Raw genomic sequence first — 21,717 nt, 5'->3', positions numbered from 1 at the left:
CTGCCGTAATGGAAAATCTTTGCTCTGAGACACCCCATCTTCCTCACCATGACCTTCTCAGGGCTGCAATGCAATCTGAGTCTCTTCCTACCCAACCCTCCACCCTTCCCTCTCTACTTTCTCATGACTAAGACCGCATTGAGGTCTATGGCTCTCTCCAACTATTCCTGTTTCCTCTCTCCTTCCTTCCTGAGTCTCTGAACTCAAGGTAGACAGTGTGGTAGAGATCAAGGGTCCTTCCACCTTACTTTCTGTGGGTGAAAGTGTATTGTTCTATGAATAAAAATATGCATCTATTCCAAAATAATTACAATTAATAGAATTTTCTTGGGGTACCTAGGTGGCTCAGTTGGTTGAGCATCTTCCTTCAGCTCAGGTCATGATCTCAGGGTCATGAGATCGAGCCCCTGCCTCTGGCTCCCTGCTCAGCTGGGAGTCTGCCTGAAGATTCTCTTTCTCCCCCCCCCGCCCCTCCCCCAGTCATGCTCTCTCTCTCTCTCTCTCTTTTTCTCTCTCTCTTTCTCTCTCTCTCTCAAATAAGTAAATAAATAAAATCTTTTAAAAATAGGTTTTTTTTTTTTATGATTCTAACAATATGTGGTCTCTTAGCCTGGTTTTTCGTGTTGCTATTATCTCTCCATCTCTGCATTATCACAGGAAATTAGCAGCAGAGAATTAGGGTAGCAGAGAACAAGTAGGGTTGCTTAAAAATTCAATTTTAAACAGAAAGTTGTATGTTACCCTAACATTTTCTGTGTTTAAGACATCTAAATATCTAAATCAACCATGACAATGACAAGTAGAACCTCGACCATCTCAAAAAAGCAGCAAACACTTAAAGAAAAGAAATAGGTGGTCTTCCATTTGAAGGTATGATAACAAGAGGATAAAAGTCCTCTCACATTATTCTTTTAACTGTCATCCCCAAATCCAGAGCCCTCCAGTAGATTTCAGAGGAACACCAAGGTTATGACACTAGGAGTATTGCTAATGATATTTGGGAGGTTCTTATATCCTTCCTAAAAAAAAAAAAAAAACTGTCCCAGGCAAAAGAACAAAGGCAAATTTCTGTTGGACTGCACAGCCATTTTACCTTGGGATGAATACACAGCTGCATGAGTATACGTGTTGCAACTCAAGCTGTGAGATTTCACAGTGGGGAAAGAGAACACACTCCTATTAAGTGCCACAAAAATATCAAGGTGAATGTGGAGCCAAAGCAGGGCCCCCATGATCCCCAAATATTAAAAAGCACTGTAAGGAACAGTGGGGTGATAGCTCAGCAGACACTCCTCTGACATCACTCGTTTGTGCAACTACCTGACTTGGGGGGTGACATGAGTCCTCCCCATTCATCACAATCAGCATCATCTTCATAAAAATGCTCCTATAGTCACCCCTCACACATATGGCACACTCCGACTATATGGATCTTTTTTACAAGAGTCTGTTTTCCCCACCTGAATGCAACTTCCTTGAAAGAAGGAATTGTGTCTAATCCACATATATGTACTCTAGCCGAGTGGTCAACTGTGGCTTTTTTTCAAAATAAATTAATTCATGATCTATCAGTTATTACTCAACACATGTTTAGTGTTGTGGCTTTAAGAAACATGATAAATGGGGCACCTGGTCAGCTCAGTCAGTTACGTGTCTGCTTTCAGCTCAGTTCATGACTCCAGGGTCCTGGGATCGAACCCCATGTTGGGATCCTTGCTCAGTGGGAAACCTGCTTCTCCCTCTCCCTCTGCTGTTGCCCTGGCTTGTGCTCTCTCTCTCTCTCACAAGTAAAGAAAGTCTTTAAAAATATATATATCTGTTAAAAGAAACATGATAAATAGTCACTCTGATTTATCAAGCAAGAGTTTCATATATCTCTGTTGCACACAGGAAAAGGAACACCTCATTGACTTTAGGTCAAGAATATTTTATTCTTGGGGCACCTGCATGGCTCAGTTGTTAGGCGTCTGCCTTTGACTCAGATCATGGTCTCAGGGTCCTGGGATCGAGCCCCACATCGGGCTCCCTGCTCGGCGGGAAGCCTGCTTCTCCCTCTCCCACTCCCCCTGCTTGTGTTCCCTCTCTTGATGTGTCTCTGTCAAATAAATAAATAAAATCTTTTTTAAAAAAGAATATTTTATTCTCTGTGCTATCTTGATTTCGCTTATGTTTTCTAAAACCCAAACTATTATAATTCTTATTTTTTAATCCTCCACTTTTGGTTTTTGTCCTCTTTTCTAGCCTCTTACCTTCTCTGTGTCTTTTAAAGGCTCTTGTTCCACTGGCCCTTAGGCATTGCTGTTCCTTGGGTTCTTCCTTGTGCCATTTTCTGTTTGTCCTCTAGATACTCTCCTGGACAATCTCATCATTCCCAAGACTATTTACCACCCACTAGCTATGGAAGCCCAAGTGCTTTCCTCCAGATCAGATCTTTCTTATAAGCTTCAGATATGCTTACTAAGGGGACAGTTGGAAATCTCTGCTTCATCCTTTGAGCCCCTCAAAGTCAGCAGATGAAAAACATGGCTCATCATTCTTCTTAAATCTGCTCCCCAATGTGTTTTCTGTTTTTAGAAAAATGACCAGTATCTCTCCAGTGTATCCAAGCTGGACACCCTTCCTTTATCACTGAATCTTTCCTCTCATTCACTCACCTATTTACGATCAAGCAGCAGGTTCAGTCGTTACCTCCTGATCTTTCTCAAGTCTTTCCACTTCTCTTCATCCCCACTGCTGTCTTCCTAGTTCAGCTGGCACTGCCATGGGATGTATGGTCTTTCTCTCCTTTTAGTTGGCTTATCAATGTAAGGGCTATGCTCAGCAAATTCTAAGCAAATAGGCTGAAGATTTATAGATTTGGGTTGATTTTCATACATATTTGTAAAACTGCCTACTGAGGCTTATGAATAATTGACAAACCCTTGGGAAAATACACCTATAAATTCAGATCTCCCACATTTGAAAACTATATTTCTTTTGCTTCTCACAAGTACTGCAAAGCTGAATAATTTGATGGGTACAACACCAGAGTTGGCTGCCAAAACTTTCCAAATATGTTAACTGGGGAGGGGGAAAATATATATGTTGGTCAAATTACAATTACTAAAGTTTATTCCTAAGGAAATGGAGGAGGATAGAATGAGGAGGATGGTTTTTCCTAAGCATAATGACTCAAGTGCAACAAGCCACATATCACATTTCTTCTACTACATTTTCATCCCTAAAACCTGAAAGCTCTCTATTCTGCTATTGGTCACTGGTTGTTTCTGTTAGAATCAAGTTTCTGTTTGATAGATGTTTTCATGGCTTGCATAAAATTAGTCTACACTGGCAAAGGATTTTCTACATCTAGTTTAAAATCAGTAATGAAGTATAGTAATATATGAGTACCACATAGCACTTTGCTTTTTTACTCACAGGTCACAAATTAGCGGTGACAATGTAACAAGATCTAGATTCAAATTTCTTTCAGGGGAAGTTCTGGGATAATTCTTCAGAATGGCCTCTATTTCTGGTTTTGACGCAACCTTGGATAGTTCTAGGGATGACAAAATTGTTGAGAATATCTAAAGCAATTCCTAAGGGGGAAAAAAATCAACTGAAATTCACCTTTTTTATAAATATATGGTAGGCAACAATTTTCAGGGACAAAGGTGCTGTGAAGAAATTGAACATTCCTCAAAGAATGGGTTCATCAGAATTGGTTACCAGATGTGGCTGCCACAGCCTCCCTTCAGACACTTCTCCGTGTCCAAGGACACATGTTCCCATGGGCCCAGGAAAATCTTCACTGGCCAAAGTGATCCATTCAAAACATGGATCCTAACCCTGTAAGGACAGACATGTCCCAGCAAAGAAGCTGCTGAGTGTACTTGTTTTATAATGCTTTCCTCATTTGTCTCCACTTCTGAATTGGGATGTTAAATTCTATCACTTAATTTGGTAAAGCTGAAATGCCTCATTGTAAATCTGGCTCATTTGTAGGGTGAGGTTTACAACTCACTTTGCCTTTTCTCTCATTCCAATTTTAGTCTCTATATTTGCCCTGTTGTCATAAACCTGTTTCCTAAAACCCATCTCGTATAAAACATCTATAATACTTGGTAGTCAACTTTAAACTCTAAAGACACCAACCATCACTCCAAAAAATGATGGGATTTCCTGGATTATAACATGCCATTAGGCCAAGCTAGACAACAAAGAGATGATTTCTCATGCTGTTTCCTGAATTCCATGAATTTGATATTCCTAAGTCCTGATTACTATATTTCCTTATAATCATTTACTTTGTCACATTCCTCCTCATCACCCCACCCCACCTGCTACTCTAGACAGTTAGCTTCTCCAACACAAAGAGCAAGTCATGTTTTTCTATGTATCTGACCCAGGGGGTACATAAGATTTTGCAGCTTTTTTCAAATTGCAGTTCTTGAAAATGAAATGTCATTGCAATACATCCCCGCAAAAGTAGAGGAGCGGCTGAATGTATTTTAACATGAGAGTGAATATGTTGCACAAGATTAAAATTTGAAATACTGAAATTGCTCTTTGGGATATCTCAACCAGCTAAAAGAATCTTTTGATGGAAAATTTTATTGGACAAATATATATGCTATATAAAAATGAAAAGAAATGAAGAAAAGCTTTATTTTGGAGCATCTAATTTTGGCTAAGCATTCAAAATAATCGTAAATCAAGGCAAGCTATTTGATGAGATCTGTGTTATAAGATGATTGTCAAAGAAAGTTTTTCTGACTGCAGACAAAAAGAAAGTATATCTGTTAAAATATTTGTTTTGCAATATTTATACACTTTAATACAAAAACTTAGAATTGATACTGTCCTCTACTTAACAGAATTTTCTCAGACCTGATAACTGGTCTTTTCTCAGTTGAACATATTGAGGTCTTTACAACTCAACAACAAAGCACAAAAAAGCTAATCTTAAAAAATGGGCAAAGGGAAAAAAAAATGGGCAAAGGGATTAAATCACCATTTCTCCAAAGAGGATATATGTATATAGTCAAAAAGCATGTGAAAAGATGTTTAGCATCACTCATCATCAGGAAAATGCAACTCAAAACTACAATGAGATACCATTCACACACATTAGGATGGTTACTATCAAAATAACAAATATTGTATGATATACCTAGAGTCACCAGAATCATAGAGACAAAGAGTAGAAGGGTAGTGGCCAGGGGTGGGGAGGGTGGGAGAGGGTAATAAGAGTCATTGTTTAGTGGGTACAGAGCTTCACATTGGGGTGATGAAAGGGTTCTAGAGATGGACAGAGGTGTTACTTGCACAATATTTGGAATGTACTTAATGCCACTGGGCCCTACACTAAAAAATGGTTAAAATGGTAAATTTTATATTATGTATATTTTAGCACACTTTAAACATTTTTTTAATCTTTAAATTATGAGGGCTACAGAGGACAATTATTTTCAAATTTATTAATCATGAAACATTAACATTTCTAGACCCAATACAATGTTCCAAGCACTAAGGGCTTTTTACAAATATTAGCTTATTTATTTCTAACAGCAGTCTAGGGGCAGACACTGGGTTATCCACAGTTGGTAGATCATGAAACAGCCATGAAGAGGTTAAGAATTTGTCCAAGACTACACCTCTCCTGGGTGGTGAGCCTGGGATTCAAATGTGAGCAGTCTGGCTTACCAGTGGACACTCGGCCATGTTACCTTTTCCAGTGGGAGTCTATAAGATCATTACCCAACATCACACATGTATTATTCATTTCATTATTTCATTTCTACTTTTATTCACCAATCTGTAGTCTTAATGAACAACAACAAAAAAGAATCAAAGAAAAAAATTGTAGTTTCTTTAGCTATGTGACCTATCATATGAACAAGGGGACAGAGTGGTCCCTGTTAAGCCAAACCCTGCTTGCAATAAATTGACTATCTTAAACAGGTCATGAAATGACAAGACTTCCATTATATATGTCATGATAGAGCCTTAAGCCTTGTAAAGAATTTCCACAATGAAAATATGATTTAGATTTACATCATGTAAATTATGCATTAGGAGGATCATGTAATAATATTATTATTATTAATGTGACAAATTATCACTGCAGACTCTTCTGCTTTCCGAGGTATGGCTTCATCTATTGTCTCTAACTTTATCCTCAGTGCAACCTTGTACAAATGAAGACAAGGGTATTAAGCAATTTGCTTAATGGCAGATCTGGGAATAAGATCCAGATTCTCTTGGGTGTGTTCAATAATTACTTGTTTATAAACTGACCTCTTGGGATTCTCCTAGAGAAAAAATGCTATGAATCTTAGGCCAGCTCATAGACTCCCTTATGTCAATTTAAGTTAAAACAAAGTTACCCATTTAAAACATTTTTTGATTATATGATAATTTTATTCATAAAATATCCCCAATTATTGCAACCAAATTAACTACAAAATTCCATCTCGACTCAGCCCTGCGAAGCTCAAATTCTGAATGTGTTACAGTCATCTGTGGCACAAACAAGCTATACCATAAAATATGTTAAATGTAGGCATCAATCTTATTAAAATATAAAAGCAGAGGTGAAATATGAATTAATCAGAAAAAGCAGAAAAATATATTTTTTAAAAATAAGAGGCAGATGTAATGATGACTGATAAAAATGAAATATATGATAAAAAATTCTCAAGACTAATTATAGAATCTGAGAAATGAAAACAAGAGAAAGTCCATATTAGTTAAGGTAGAAGGAAGACCATTTATAAAAACTGTGCAAAGACCTAAAACCCAGAAAGGATAACTTTTATATATGTAATGAAATGGATATTGGAAAGCCAATAAAGTCAATGAGTGTATGAATTTTATAAATGAGTTTAGAAATTAATATCTAAGCCAGAATTCCAGCAGAAGTAGAAAATCGGGGCAGAACTATAACTATCACACGTTTTTATGTGTCCAAACCTACAGACAGAGTTTCAAATCCTATAATGTTTTAATAATTTGAGGCAAGTAAGAGCCCGATATACAAATAGATTAGCCCCAAATCACACAGTTAGACTGAACCTATGATTCAGGTACAGACTCATCCTAACATTTTCAGGGCCTGGCAAAGAGGACAAAGAGGCCCACATACCTTATACCATGAACTACAACCCCCCAGTCCTGGTCGTCCCCTTTCTCTTCCCTCTCTGGGCTTCTTCTTGCTTCATAAGGGACCACACATTCCATACACTCCCACAGACACGCACACACTTACACACGCATTTGTGGACACCTCAGCCTGCAAGTCCAAGGTCCGCCCGAGCACCCTTCTCTAAAGGGTGCACCTCTTGTGCACCCCTCCCACCTAGAAGTGAGCCATCCTGGGTGCAGCTGGGAGGGTGGGGCTGGTGAGGAGGCCAAGGCAGCTCTTGAAAGCTAAGGACTCATTAGATAGGGAATTGAGGATCCCAAGTACCCAGTTGCAGGTGCAGAAGCTGGGGCTTTGCTTGGGTGGGACCTCCTCTTGTCCTTGATATGGTGAGAAGCATGGCTAGAACAAGCTAAGCAGGTCCTCTGAAGCATGTTCACTTAGTTAGGGGCCTTCCTTTCTCAAGTCAGAATGGTACTTTTCAATAAATTCCTTACATTTATACAGTGTTCATGATAAACAAAGCAATCTCACAATCCCATTTGATCCTCCCAGGCCCCCCATGATGTCGAAGAGGCAGGTGTCATTGAGAAAACTAAGAAACAGAGAAAGACACAATGTCCTGAAGTTCTAAAGAAGTGGAGCTCAAGTCTTACACTTCCCTCCATTCTGTTCCCAGCCGCTCTGGTCAAGAACCACTCCCTAAGCCATCCTTTACTGAGTGAGAGCCACCATGCTGGACCGTAACCGGAATGCAGGGAACAGAGCCTGAGACCTCATCCAAGATACTTGGCTTCCGGGTTTTGGAAATAGCCAGGGTAAATAAAGTTAAGATTCCACATAGCCTAACACAGATTACTCATTAACTGTCTCATTCTTCTTGGGCTGCCATAACAAAATACCACAGACTGGGTGGCTTAAATAACAGAAATGCATATTCTCATGGTTCTAGAGCCTCAAAGTCCAAGATCAAGGCGTCTGCAGATTTGGTTTCTGATGAGAATTCTCTTGTTGGCTTGAAGACAGCTGTTCTCTTGCTGTCCTCATGTGGCCTTTCCTCAGTGCATGAATGCAGACAGCCACCTCTCTGGGGTCTCTTCTTCTAAGGACTAATCCTCTGGGGTCATAGCCCCACCCTTATGACCTTATCTAACTTGTCACCTCCTGATAGGCCTTATCTCCAAATACTGATATACCTAGAGTAGTGAAATTCTTAGATTGGGGTTAGGGCTTCAACCTATTAATTTTGGAGAACACAAACATCTCATCCACAGCATTAATCCAGATATAAGACATGCTTCTGTGACAAAAGTAAAACCCAGTCAGTTGTTCCTTACCCTAGTTTGCAGGGTCTCATTAGAGTTGATGGAATTCCACAAACGTTCAATTGCCTTATCTGGAACAAACACTTGAAGAGCTTTACATTCTAGATTAATCTACATATAATTGCAAAAGTATGCTAAGTGTGGCAATAGAAACGCACAGCATGCCATGGAAGTCTGTCCCTCCTGTTGCAAAATCTAGCTCCAGACCCCCTCACCTCTGTCCACCAGCCAAGTATGGGGCTTTTTACCCTATGTGTCCTCCCTATCAAGGGGCTAGAGGAGGCTCACTTGACCAGGCCTTTTTCCCAGTGGTAAACATACTTGAAATGAAGCTCCCTACACCATTTTATACCCAGTCACATGTAATCATTATTTACTTATTATAGTCAGCAAATATCTATTGTGCCAATTATTTGCCAGGTGCAAGTGGAGAGGGAACCAAGGTGGGGCCTGCCTTCATGAAGCTTACACTCTATTGATTACATTGAAAGTATTTTCCTATGCCATGGAAAGCCAACCATGGTAAGTTTTATGCCTGCATTGTCAGACTATATGAAACTTTTTCCTAGTGTTGGCTGATTTTTATAATAATGGAGTAGCTATGATAAATAACATGGTCCACATTTTTTACTCTTTCCTTGTGATAGAATCTAGGATCTTCCCCAATTTTAGATTTTAATATGGATTAATCCTGCCATCAAAAGAAGTAATTTTTGGGGCACCTGGGTGGCTCAGTCGTTAAGCGTCTGCCTTCAGCTCCAGTCATGATCCCAGAGTCCTGGGATCGAGCCCCACATCAGGCTCCCTGCTCTGCGGGAAGCCTGCTTCTCCCTTTCCCACTCCCCCTGCTTGTGCTCCTGCTCTTGCTCTCTCTCTCTCTGTCAAATAAATAAATAAAATCTTTAAAAAAAAAAAAGAAGTAATTTTTAAGTAACACTGATAATATATTTTAAACTCTTGTATAATGCAGAATATCTTTCTTTTCCTTGTACAAAAGAAAGATAATGTGGCCAGGTCTACAATTGTTGAGAAAGGATAATTTCTTCTCAAGTTTCCATGGCTGATTTCCCTCTATCATTAGCCTTATAGCTTTGCAGAGGAGATGTCTGAAATGTACTTAAAAATAAATCTCCCCACCTTGAAGGGAATTATTTTTATTAACACTGGACCATGGTTGATTTTTCAGTCTAGGTGCATCATCCTTATAATAATTACAGCATCCTTCCAGATCCCATCCATCCTTATAATTATTAGAGCATCCTTCTAGATCCTGGTAATAGGATCACAGCTATTCTTGTTTACTTGTTTTTCACTTTTTTTCTTGTTTATCTGGGGTTTTTTGTTGTTGTTGTTTTGCATTGTTATCATCAATTTTTATCTTCTCACATCTTCATAGGAACCTGGAAAGGTTTCTGCCAGGGGCTGCTAACTACATGCTATTTTAAACCCCCAAAATACAAAATTTTAATTTGAAAGTCCATTTACACAGATAAAGAATTACACCTTTGACTATGGCAACTGGTCAAAGCCTGTCAACTTTAAGCTACCATATTAAACTAGCTACAGGTTGTGGGAACAAAAGCCATGCCAAAAACCATCTAAAAATCAGATCTACACACACGACATCCTGTTGTTTAATGATCAGGAAAATCCACAATGCTAGTAGCTCATGATTAAAGTAATAGAAATATTTTTCTTCTTAAGGATTTATCCTTGTGTGCTTTGGAAGAGAACCCCTACCTATCACTTGTTACCATATGGTAACCACTTCAGAGTTATGCCAGTTGTGAAGGAAGACTAAGGATTAGTGATAATCTGGTGAATTTCCCCCAGTTCCTCCCCACACACATTCATACACACACAAATACACATACACGAGGGCCTGCACACATGCACACACACAGACTGCCATTTGGAAGAACAAATTATACTCACAAGCTCAACCAACAAGGGCAGTATTATTAGCCCATTTAGTTCATTGCAAAACCTACTCCAATTAGCATGCCCCCAAGAAAACAAATGAAAGAACCCCTTTAGGAAGAATTGTAAATTGAATCAACTTTTGCCATAAGAGAAGCTTGACAACATTATGAGTCCCACCAGAAAAGTTTGTCATTATGATTATAGTTCTTCAACTAGTAAAATAAAACATGCCCAAATTAAAAAACAAACAGTAGCATCTATCTTTATATTATGTGAGAAAGCACACCAAAAAAGAGTACAACACCGTAAATAACATTTTTCCATTCATGTTTGCATCTTTATTCCCAAAATCCATTTGGAAAACAATAGGACCGGGCACCAGGAGAATAAAAGATCATTTTCCATTAGACCTTAATGTGTGACTACTTAGTAAAATAATTGAAAGCATGACTGTAGCATAGTGCTGGGGTTCTCTTGCCAGAAGATTATGTCAAAATGATACGGAATGTTTCATTTCTTTTTTTTTCCAATATGATAAGAAGTTCAATCTCGGATCATCAGGTAATATTTGCAACAATTAATTTTAGTGATTAGTTAAGCAATGATAGTCTCTCGCCTAACGCATAATTTTGCACAAGAATAACATCTCAGATCTATAAATGGTACTGTTTCTTCAACTTCATTTCTTTTTTATGTATCTACTTTTTTTTTTTTTTTTTCCCAGAGCTAAAGGTCAAAATGGTGAGAATCAAACAGGCAAAAGTGGGAGGAATGTCTGGGGTGCCTTGGGTGGCTCAGTAAGTTGGGCATTGGACACTTGGTTTCAGCTCAGGTCATGATCTCGGGGTCCTGGGATCGAGCCCTGTGTCAGGCTCCCAGCTCAGCGGGGAGTCCGTTTCTCCCTTTCCATCTCCCTGTCCTCCTCCCCCTGTGCATACCTGCTCTCTCTCACTCTCTAAAATAAATAAACAAAATCTTTTTAAAAAAAAAGTGAGAGGAATGTCAAAATAAGGGATGCAAAACTTTTTAAAAGACTAGGCTTTTATTTTGAAACCGTGTATGGGTTTTACATTAACAACGTCAAGGACAGAATAAATATCTGCCAGTTCTGGGCCTGATGTGCCACAGACCTCACTGAAAACAAGCGTCCTGACTTTTCGAAGGGTACTAGTACTTAGTACTAGTACTTAGCACAGTGCCTGGCACATCGGCGGTGCTGAAAAGTTATTAAATGGACATTAATTGGCCAGTTACTTTTCTCATAGAAGTTTCTATTCAACAACAACAAAAAAATTCAATTCATTATCCAAAAAGACTTTGATTGGAATTACTTCTGTAAAATGTGTTTCCTTTCTGGCCACATCCCACTGATTTTTCCATGGAGACAAACCAGATTGTCTAACACCATAGATACTTCTAATTTGTATTAGTGTCCTACTGTATACATTAATAAAGGCATATTATCTGCTGGTAGCCCTGCACTGCTGCTGTAGAAAGTATGGCAATCCCATTTAAAGTCTTTTAACCCTATTCACTTTGTGGTTCTGGCAGCAGCAGAGCCTTCTGGGCTTTGTGACATAATAGCGCCCCTTTATCACGCTGAATGGTTTATTAGAACCTGCTTGTGCTGATGATTTAGTTTAACGATGGTGAGGCCACCACTCTGGGGCTTTCTACTCTGTTTGGGGACTCTTCTGTCATTTTAATGTTTAGGTGTTTGTTTGTTTTGTTGTAAAATGGGCTTTCATTTAATTTTAGCATTATTTACATTATTTATTATCGGGAGACAAATTGAAGACGAGGGGGTTGAGAACAGTGTGCTGTACTTTAGAATCACTAGGAAATCAGAGGCATACCGACATCACCGAGAATATTCAGTCCCTCTGACCTCATCACATATACTCTTGCTGAAATTTACACCGCTGTTTGGAGTTACAGAAACAAATAGAAAAATAATGTTCAACCTCTTTCAAAACTTGAATTTTGCAAATCCAACTGTTCTACCATTCTTGATGGAGTTTCAGACTCTGCTGAATTTCTTTTGTCTTTTTCTTGTCTAGGTTCCAGCAGCTGGATAGGCTAAGGGCCAGAAAACATCAGCCAGGACCTGGGGCAGTGGTACCCAAACCTGAGTGAGATTAAGCCCTGCTCCATTTTCTTCATTCTGTCTTCTGACTCCAACTAAAGGCCTGGAATTCTGCCTTGAGCTCTATTCTAAGCCTGCAAAGTTTCTGCACCTCATGCATCTATCTCCCTCTAGAAGGAGAGACCGTGGATGGAACTTCAGCCCACACAACACCAGTGGGCTCTGCTCCCTCTTGGGGTTAACTCTCTCCAGCCGATTTTGCGAACCTAGCAACCAAGGTTGCTCAATAAAGCTCACCCTGAGACCTGAGATATCGTAACAAATCTCATGATGACAGAAAAAAATTTTGAAAAAAAAGCTTATTTTTCCAGAACAATATAATTTTCGTAAGTCAAACATATTATCACTGTGAAAAAATATATCACTGAATTGATGTTACTTCAGGAAAGGAAGAACATCATATTGTAAATTGAATCGGGTAAGATAAGTATTGATTAACAGATCTCAACTTCCATTCAACTACAAGCATTAGAAACACCTTCGGTTTTTTTCAAGTCACTTATAAAATCAGACAGAAAAAAAGCATTTTTTTAAAAACAGTAATTTAAGGGTCAGTCACTATAACTAACAAAAACCTTGTCTCTTAAATCGATCAACAAAATCCAAGGGCTAAAAATCATGCCTCTCTTCATTCTTAGCAACAGCAGTGAGGTGAGGGATTTATTTATTTATCTTAAAAGATTTTCTTTATTCATGAGAGAGAGAGAAAGAAACACAAAGAGAGAGAGAGCATGAGTGGGGTGGGATGGTGGGTGGGCAGAGGGAGAGGGACAAGCAGACTTCCCGCTCAGCGGGGAACCCACGCGGGACTCAGTCCCAGGATCCAGGGATCCAGATCTGAGCCGAAGGCAGATGCTTGACAGAATGAGCCACCCAGGACACCCCCTAAGGGATTTAATTAGGAGTGAAATGCAATAATTGAGACCATACGAAAAGAAAAAATACTATATAGTTAATGGTAAAAAAAAAATGAAAGACCTATAAAACTATTTCCCTGGTAACTTTGCTATAAATCAGGTTGATCTAGAGTTGTAGGCCTCCAAAAGCCCTTGAAAAGGTGAAATGTTTTGGCTCTCTGGCCTTGCAGACCACTATATTCCATTGGAGATCCACAAAGAACAAAGAAAATGAATGGGGCTGAATTCTTCCAAATTTAGGCAGCCTGCAATGCAAAGATACCCTTCCTAGTGACACATCCAAATGAACTCCATCCAAAATCAAACCTTTGCATTTGTGGACCTTTTGTGGGTACAAAAGCTAATGAATAAATTCCATGACTATTTTGTTTCTGGTATGCAAATTTTCTTTGGCAAGTTCCCTATAACAAAAATCTCACTGAATTTAATGAAATTGAGGCAACAGCCAAAAGTTAATACCATTTAGATGCCAGATGCTACAATCACCATTATTGTTTGATTGACTTCAAAAAATAAGCCACAAAATACCCTTGATCTCTTGTTCAGTTTCTGGGAATTTCTAAAGAATTCCAGTTAATGGCCCAATAGCACGCGTTTACCGTTACTTATTTTTTCAGTGCTGGAAAATACTAAAGTCACTGGCATTTGAACTGTTCCACAAATGATTTTTCTCCCAATATGGACTGATTACAGTCTGAAGCTCTGTGAATTCTTTCAATAGCTGAGTCGTTTAATAAAACAACAGGATCAAGACATCTGATTCTCTGAACTCCGTGATCATCTCATTCCAAGCCATAACCCCACTAAGAATGAATAGCATTCAATGTAAGAATCCAATCAGGATGCTGAAACATCTTTCATTCTTTCACTAAATCTTGACCTAAAATAGGAGTTAAAAGTAACTGGCCAAAACAACTGAGGTATTTCTGCTTTCTCTTGTACAGCTTCCAATCTGTCTTCGGCCTGTGCTTAAAAGACAAAACAAGCAAACACTTTGCACTGATTTTTTTTTTAAGATTTATTTATTTATTTGAGAGAGAGAGTGTGAGCACATAAGTGGGGGTATGGGCAGAGGGAGAATCCACAAGCAGACTCCCCGCTTAGGGAGGCAATGGACATGGACATGGGGCTCGATCCCAGGACTCATGAGATCATGACCTGAGCCGAAACCCGAGTCAGACATAACCGAGTGGGCCACCCTGGTGCCTCTGCACTGGTTTTTAAGACAAATAAATCCAGATCTCACTCCCTAATAAAAGTGATCCATCTAGACTCATTCCATAATGTCATGCAAATGGGCTTTCTTACTGGAGATAGCATAAGCTATTATGGTGCTAACTACGTATTAAAACAAGGCCTTCAGTGGTTTCTCAACAAAACTGAAGAAATCCCACCCCCCCAGATCAGTGAAGATGACCTAGATTTTAGAGAGATGTGTAATTCTAAGTAACAGAAATGTACTGGTCAATTTCTAGTCCTATCTATTCTTTTTTTTTTTTTTAAAGATTTTATTTATTTATTTGAGAGAGAGAGAGAGAGCACATGAGAGGGGGGAGGGTCAGAGGGAGAAGCAGACTCCCCGCTGAGGAGGGAGCCCGATGCAGGACTCGATCCCGGGACTCCAGGATCATGACCTGAGCCGAAGGCAGTTGCTTAACCAACTGAGCCACCCAGGCGCCCTAGTCCTATCTATTCTTAAAATCTAGCAGGATGCCTCGCCTGCAATTGGTACTTAGTAAATATTTGATAAATGAATAAACACATATAATGAATTGATGAATAAATACTTAGATTGTTGACTATTAAGTGGTGGACAGCTTTTCAAATTCACACCTTTGAAAAGACATCCCTGCCCATGTAGGGAACATGATCTCAAAATATCTCATGTGAGGGTAAAAAAAAACCCCAAGCAACAGTATTTTATATCAAGAAGAGAACTGGTGTCAAAACTATTTAAATAAAGAAGTAATGGTTAAAAATTATAGTTATGAATATAGTTAGGGGTCTGGATGTGAAACATACGTAAGGGTTTTGATTTTAGAGACTGACAACCCTTCATTTTACCCTTGTGCTACCACTTTATAATTGTGTGATCTTGGGGAAGTTATTTAATCTCTAAGACTCAGTGGGATATACTGCCACCTCCATAAGGTTGTTTGGAACATTAAACAGTCGGGTGCCCAGTAACTACGAAAATTGTACACTTCCTGCATACATATGTGTGTCTGGGTATATGCTGCTTTGATTAATTAAAAGGTCAATTTTTCTAAAATTTGTATTCTTGGATTATTTAGAATTTCAAAACAGAGAAGTGTACTCTAATTAGAATATGCCTGATGAGAAACACAGTTATCGGGCTAAACGTAGAGGCTATTCATAAAACAAAAGTTTATTTTATATGTATATATAAAATAAATATCAATATATATATCAATATATCTATATTTAGATTGTAGCATAACATTTAAAATATTTTAAATCAAGGATATGGGCTTCCCACATTATATTTTATTTTTACCTAGCCTAACATGTTATGATTAATTCTGAGCACCTATAACAGAATCTTAAACTCTAATGTGACAAGTCAGAAAAATGAAGGACTTTTTTTTTAACCCAGGCTTTCATAATTTAAAATGTAACCTTTTGGTTTACATGATGCCTGCAAGCAGTGACATGGATGTTGACGACATTAATATCACTATTTCTGTCACTAAAATCTATAGCAAATACATTAGCAGCCACAAACGGAGGTAGTTTTTCAGAGAGCTTGCTAATTGCGTTGCTGCTGTGAACTTAGTTTTGCGGTGCTAATATATAAAAGCCCAGAGCTGGGAAGGAAGCACGAATCCTGGGAAGCTATGTAAACAGGTTGGTAGCTACTTTTAAATCTATATACTTGTGTTTCCATGACATTTTTCCCGAAGGGTGATCAGAGAGACAAAAGCTATCTGTTTGAGACAGAACGATGTACCCGAAGTCCTCCAGTTAAAATCAGGACCTCATGAGTAGAAGAGCAGATACTCTCAGATGTGGAATGTAGGCTTAACTGAATCTTATTGCCTCAGAATTTGGCTGGGTCTATCTTCAGTCTGCCAATGCCCCACAGGACAAAGAAATCTCCTGTGTTCAGCACGCAAGTTCTTGATGATGACATTAGGGAATATCATTAAGATGATGGCCTATGAGAGTGGGTGAAGCTGGGATTCAGACCCCAGAGACCTGCCTGCAAAGTCTATATCCCAAACACCATGCAACATGGTGTCCAAGGGCAAACTTACCCACCTGACATTCCTGGTTAATTGAGGACATGCGATTTTCAATCCTGAACAATTAATAATAGAAAAAAATCACTCTGCTTCCATCATAAGAATAAATACAATTAACTATCGTATCTCTACTCCCCAGTTTTGCTGTTGTTGTTTTATTGGTTTTTTTTTTAAATAATGCCACTGTGAATCCCAAATGTTTAGACCAGGAAAGAATTTCTTCAACTACTTACTCCATCTTCTTTATATGGGGGTAAAAGTTAGATAGGGAGATGATAAGCATTATGAGGGCCCCTTCCAAACTCATTCGTTGGTTGGTAGTCCAAGACCTCTGGCTCTTGGACCCCCAACTCCTACCACCACAGGGTGTCCCAAGGATGTACATTTCCTAAAAGCCAGTGTTCCTTGCCAACCTTCAGAGAAAAAATAAAGATGGTATTCACTACGTTTCATTGCCTTAGTTATTATCCAAGTTGTAAAAGAATAAAGACATTTTATTTAAAGCGCCATGCTACACCATTGAGCAATGGCCATAAATTCAACATTCTTCCAAGAATTAATCTGATAAGAAGGACAGACATGCTTTTATGTGATAGTATAGCCATACTGTTAAAAGATGAAACTCTACAAAAAAAAACAAGTATTGGCAGTAAAATGTGGGGTTTCCCCACCAATTTTAACATCAAATACTAAATCAGGAAGCTCCAACTGCCAGTGTCAGGAATACGGAAGGATTCATAAGTGGGATGTTAGAATTTGCCTTTTTCAGTGGTCCTTTTTTTCCCTTTTACATTCTGTTCTTTGTAGTTGTCTAAACAACAAAATATCTGAATTTTACATATTTGACTTTGTGATTAACTTGATTCATGTGGAACTTAAAGGTGGAAGCATATCACACAACCTATAAGAAATCACTTAGGGTTCCTAAGGTTATTTAAATAATACTAACTCTAAATCCCCACATATTAGGATTTGCCCTAAGGTGGTAACTGAAAAGTTAAGAAAAAAGAAAATGACTCATGAATAATTGCAAGTTTTATATTTAAGATTTAAAACTGAACAGAACAGTAGAGACTTTGTTCTTACCAACAATGTTTCATGTACTTGAAGCAAATGAAATCAGAGTTTGATAAACATCATATTTTAGTCATCTCATGTCTATACTGAAACAAAGGGGAATGGTATTTGAGGTTAATACCATTTTGGAAAAGGCGTTCACTTGTATTTTGATTTTAAAATGCATTATTAAAAAACTGACATAAAAATGTAAGAAATCAGGGTGCCTGGGTGGCTCAGTCAGTTAAGTGTCTGCCTTTGGCTCAGGTCATGATCCTGGAGTCCCAGGATCAAGCCCCACGTCAGGCTCCCTGCTCAGTGAGGAGTCTGTTTCTCCCCCTGACCATTCCCCATCTTGTGCTCTCGCTCTCTCTCTCTCTCTCTCAAATAAATAAATACAATCTTTTAAGAAAAAAGAGAAAAGCATAAGAAACCACCAAAAATCATGCAACATAACCTTAGAAGCAATAATGACGTATCTTGATACATTAGTATTTTTCATGAATACTAATTAGAATATTGTATTGTATTCCATCTTTACTCTTAATGGGCAAACTATGTTAGTTCCTTACAATCTACATTGGATTGTGTTTTACAACGCTGGTACCATATAGATCATAAAATCAGACTGTGAGAAAATAAATAGGAGTCAGATGAGTATAACAGGCCTTTTGGCCTCACGGCAAGAGCATGAAATGTATGATCATCAAATGTATGATCGTGGCTAAGTTGCTTCACTACTTTGAACGTTGGCTTCCTCTTGTATATGGAGGGGGAAAACAAAACCTATTGCATGTGCCTATTTTAGTAAGGATTAAAAGACCACAGGGCTGGTGTTCAACACTGGTATTTTTACTATTAGCTGATCCTCCCTTTTTTGAAATGGGAGCATCTGAGTACCAGGGGGAGAGATGCCTAAGCAAAGGTCACAGGCTTTCAGGTCATGCAGTCAGGTGACTACATCACCCCCTGGAGTAGTTAGCTTTGTTTGTTTCAAATGTGCCTTCCTGCCAGGCTTTACACTTATGTTTGATGGAGGGGTGGGGGAGATAGTAAAAACTGATTGGATCTCTACTCTTGATAGCTGAGTACCTGAAAGAGAAGTAGAGTCGTCTTCCAGGGATGAGCAATGACGTGAGACCTAAACTATCCAGACACATCCCTTCTGCTAATTTCATACATCACAGCTCAACTCAAGAAGGCTGTCCGCTGATGTGTTATCAATAGGGAACATGATCTCCACCACAGGAAAGAAAATAAGTGGGTTGAGGGAGATAGAGTAGAGAACAAAGCAAGAGCTTAATTACAGCCACACTTGGCTGGGGCAGGAAGATTGTATTTGTAGACTGAGAGGATTGTAGGCAGCCGGCTGAGATGCATGTCGTCTGTGTAAGTCTCTCCCACCTCTCTTCCTCCTCTCTTTCCCTAACGTCTTCATTTCTCTTCTTCTGGCTCCCCAGCTGACACCTCCGGGGCACAGAGGTGGGGGTGCTCATCTCTGCTGCTTCCCTCTGCCTTCTCTCTTCTTCTATAGCACTTCTGTTCTTTCCTTGCAGCTCACTGAGATATTACCAGGAAGGCACCTCATTCATTCACATTAAGGTAAATGACTGATTATTCACTTTTAATCTTCCGTGGCACATGTGCTTAGAAATCCAAATAAATCTCTAATGGATCACGTTCCGGGCATCACGAAGGGGATAAGTTTTCAAGCGGTGTCTGTTCTCCACTTTGAAAAATGGGGAGCACAATGAGTCCAGACAAGCTAACTTCGCACGTAAGACATGAGGGCTGCAGCACCTCTAAATGGGAAGTTATCTGCTAGCCCCGCTCCTACAGGAAGGCTGGTCTCTTTATTTACAAAACTCCTCAGGCTCAGGGGATTTGCTTTCTTTTAGCTTGTTAAAGCTTTGATTTCATTAAAAAAAAAAAATGCCTTCCAGCATTCATTTCTCTGCTAGTAGCTCTTTAAAGATTTCACTCTCTGTTCTGAGTTCTGTTCATTCCACCCGGGTTTCCAGAGTCTCCACGATTCACCCACCACCCTGAATCCCTTCCCGATAGCTGGCCTGCACTTTGCTGTAAGAGTTCCCCAAGTCAGAGCTGGCTCAGTTCGCGGTTGTTAATTTATAACACCACAGGTGTATTTCTGAACAATTTCATCACTGTAATGGAATCCACTAATACACCAAACAAGTTGCTTCCTCAAATTCTATTCATTGGATTGCCTTCTACTGGGGACACCAGCGATTACTCTCAGGCTATGCAATTGTTAATGTGGGCATCTTTGCAAAAACAGAAAAATCATTTTGACACCTGTGTTTCTCTTCAACTTACTACAGTGATCATTGGCTCAGAGCCAATGACAAAGAATGTTTTTAAAAAGATGTGAATTTTTTTAGGAAGATTTTCATATGATAAAAATATACTTAAGATTTCCCTGGTTTCTTTTTAGAAGGTAATCTTTATCAGATAATATGCCTTATATATATTCAGAAAAGAAGGGCCAGATCATTATATGTATCACCGCTATGCCTCAGCTCCAGAAAGGTTTGCTTATTTGTCTTGTAAAAGCTTTATGACTATCTGAAGATGCTGCTAATGTAGGTCAAAATGCCTTTCCAGGAACGTTTTTGAGGTGGATGCTAATGTCCTGTCTTATTACTCCATCAAAGGGAAGTGAAATGTGGTACTGCAAACGTAATGCCCCAGTGTGTCAAACGGAGGCCAAAGAAGAATTATGTTCACAGAGGAAAGTTATCACTGAGACAAGAACCTGCCTGTATCTGTTTTTTTTTCTTTTTTTTTTTTTTTTTTTTTTTTGCCTGTGTCTGTTTAAATGAAAGGAACAGATTATTCAAATACTGTGATTGCTTAGGATGCATGATTATTGTGGGCTCCTTTTCGAAACTGAAACTTTCAATAAGCCAAAAATGTTATGATCAGCTAACGTTAGGAGAGGAAGTTGAATTTATCACACTGGTTTAATAGAAGAATTGAAATCTCTACCATTTGCCACTGAATCACAACCTTGGGATTAAAATGAGAGAAAACTGGAGGCAATGGGAAGAAGTCTGAAGCTGGTACCAGACAGCCCTGTCTCTAGTCTAGCTGCCACTGCTAACGAGCTCAGCCATCCCGGACCTCCGTTGCTTTACAGGCTCCGACAATTCGCTTCCAGACAAGGTGATCTATAAGGCCTTTCCGGTCTTTGCAAGACTCCAGGGTTAAAGCTGCCATCTATGCCATTTGCCAGTATTAAAGATTCTGGAATGACAAGGAAGACATCTGTTGCCTTCAGTTGCTCTAAGGCCGAACACCAGCTTTGGTCTTTTACACCTGTCTGCAACCCCTCTGGTTCACACCTTAGCCTTGACGTGGACTTAGGATTTCCAGTCCCTGCTGATATGCTTCCTTTTGTACCACTGGGGTCTCAAGAGCCACATTCTAAATTATTTTATATTTTAAATTATTAAGCCACTCTTACCGTACTCACAGTTTTTAAATGACTATTATAGATAATAATGGCCATTACTATTCCCTGTTGGTGAGAGCTGCAATACAGCAGTCTTCATTAAAGATAAATGAGTACATACACGTGATGGCCTGAATATATTTGATTTTCTGATTAGCAGAAGAAAAATAAAAATATCCTTGTCCCACTTAAATGCTTATGAAAGAGTTGTGGAGTTTTCTTCTGTTTGTTTGTTGTCGTTGATATTTGTTTTTTTAAGCCATGATTTAATACAAGAAAATGTTCTTTGCCATTCAAAAGAAAAAGATCATTCCTAGGGGGGCAAAGAAGGCTTTGGTGAGGTAATTGCTTAAGACGGCATGCTAATTTTGGTTTTTGAACCCACTACATTTGGGACTATATTTTACACACACACACACACACACACACACACACACACATCAGGCTCTAGGATACATTGACGAAGCCCTAAATTAAAGGGAAAAG

The 21,717-nt window shown here is 39.0% G+C and overlaps 1 long non-coding RNA gene across 13 annotated transcripts in view; it reads right to left on the bottom strand.

Annotated features, from left to right (window-relative positions):
- The window catches only part of LOC118555710 (uncharacterized), a 332,977-nt gene that overhangs the window by 99,118 nt on the left and 212,142 nt on the right, over positions 1–21,717 (bottom strand). The window contains exon 7 of one of the 13 annotated variants that reach the window (XR_013441398.1): positions 10,741–12,450. The exons of 11 other annotated variants lie outside the window; for them this stretch is intronic. This is a non-coding gene — a long non-coding RNA (uncharacterized LOC118555710). Of the gene's footprint in view, positions 1–10,740; positions 12,451–20,887; positions 21,024–21,717 lie in introns of those variants that run through there. One more of the 13 variants, XR_013441397.1, reaches the window with a different exon arrangement.

This window comes from Halichoerus grypus, chromosome 9 (genome assembly GCF_964656455.1).
Source record: "Halichoerus grypus chromosome 9, mHalGry1.hap1.1, whole genome shotgun sequence".
Taxonomy (NCBI): domain Eukaryota; kingdom Metazoa; phylum Chordata; class Mammalia; order Carnivora; family Phocidae; genus Halichoerus; species Halichoerus grypus.
This window is presented reverse-complemented; position numbering and strand designations above follow the sequence as displayed.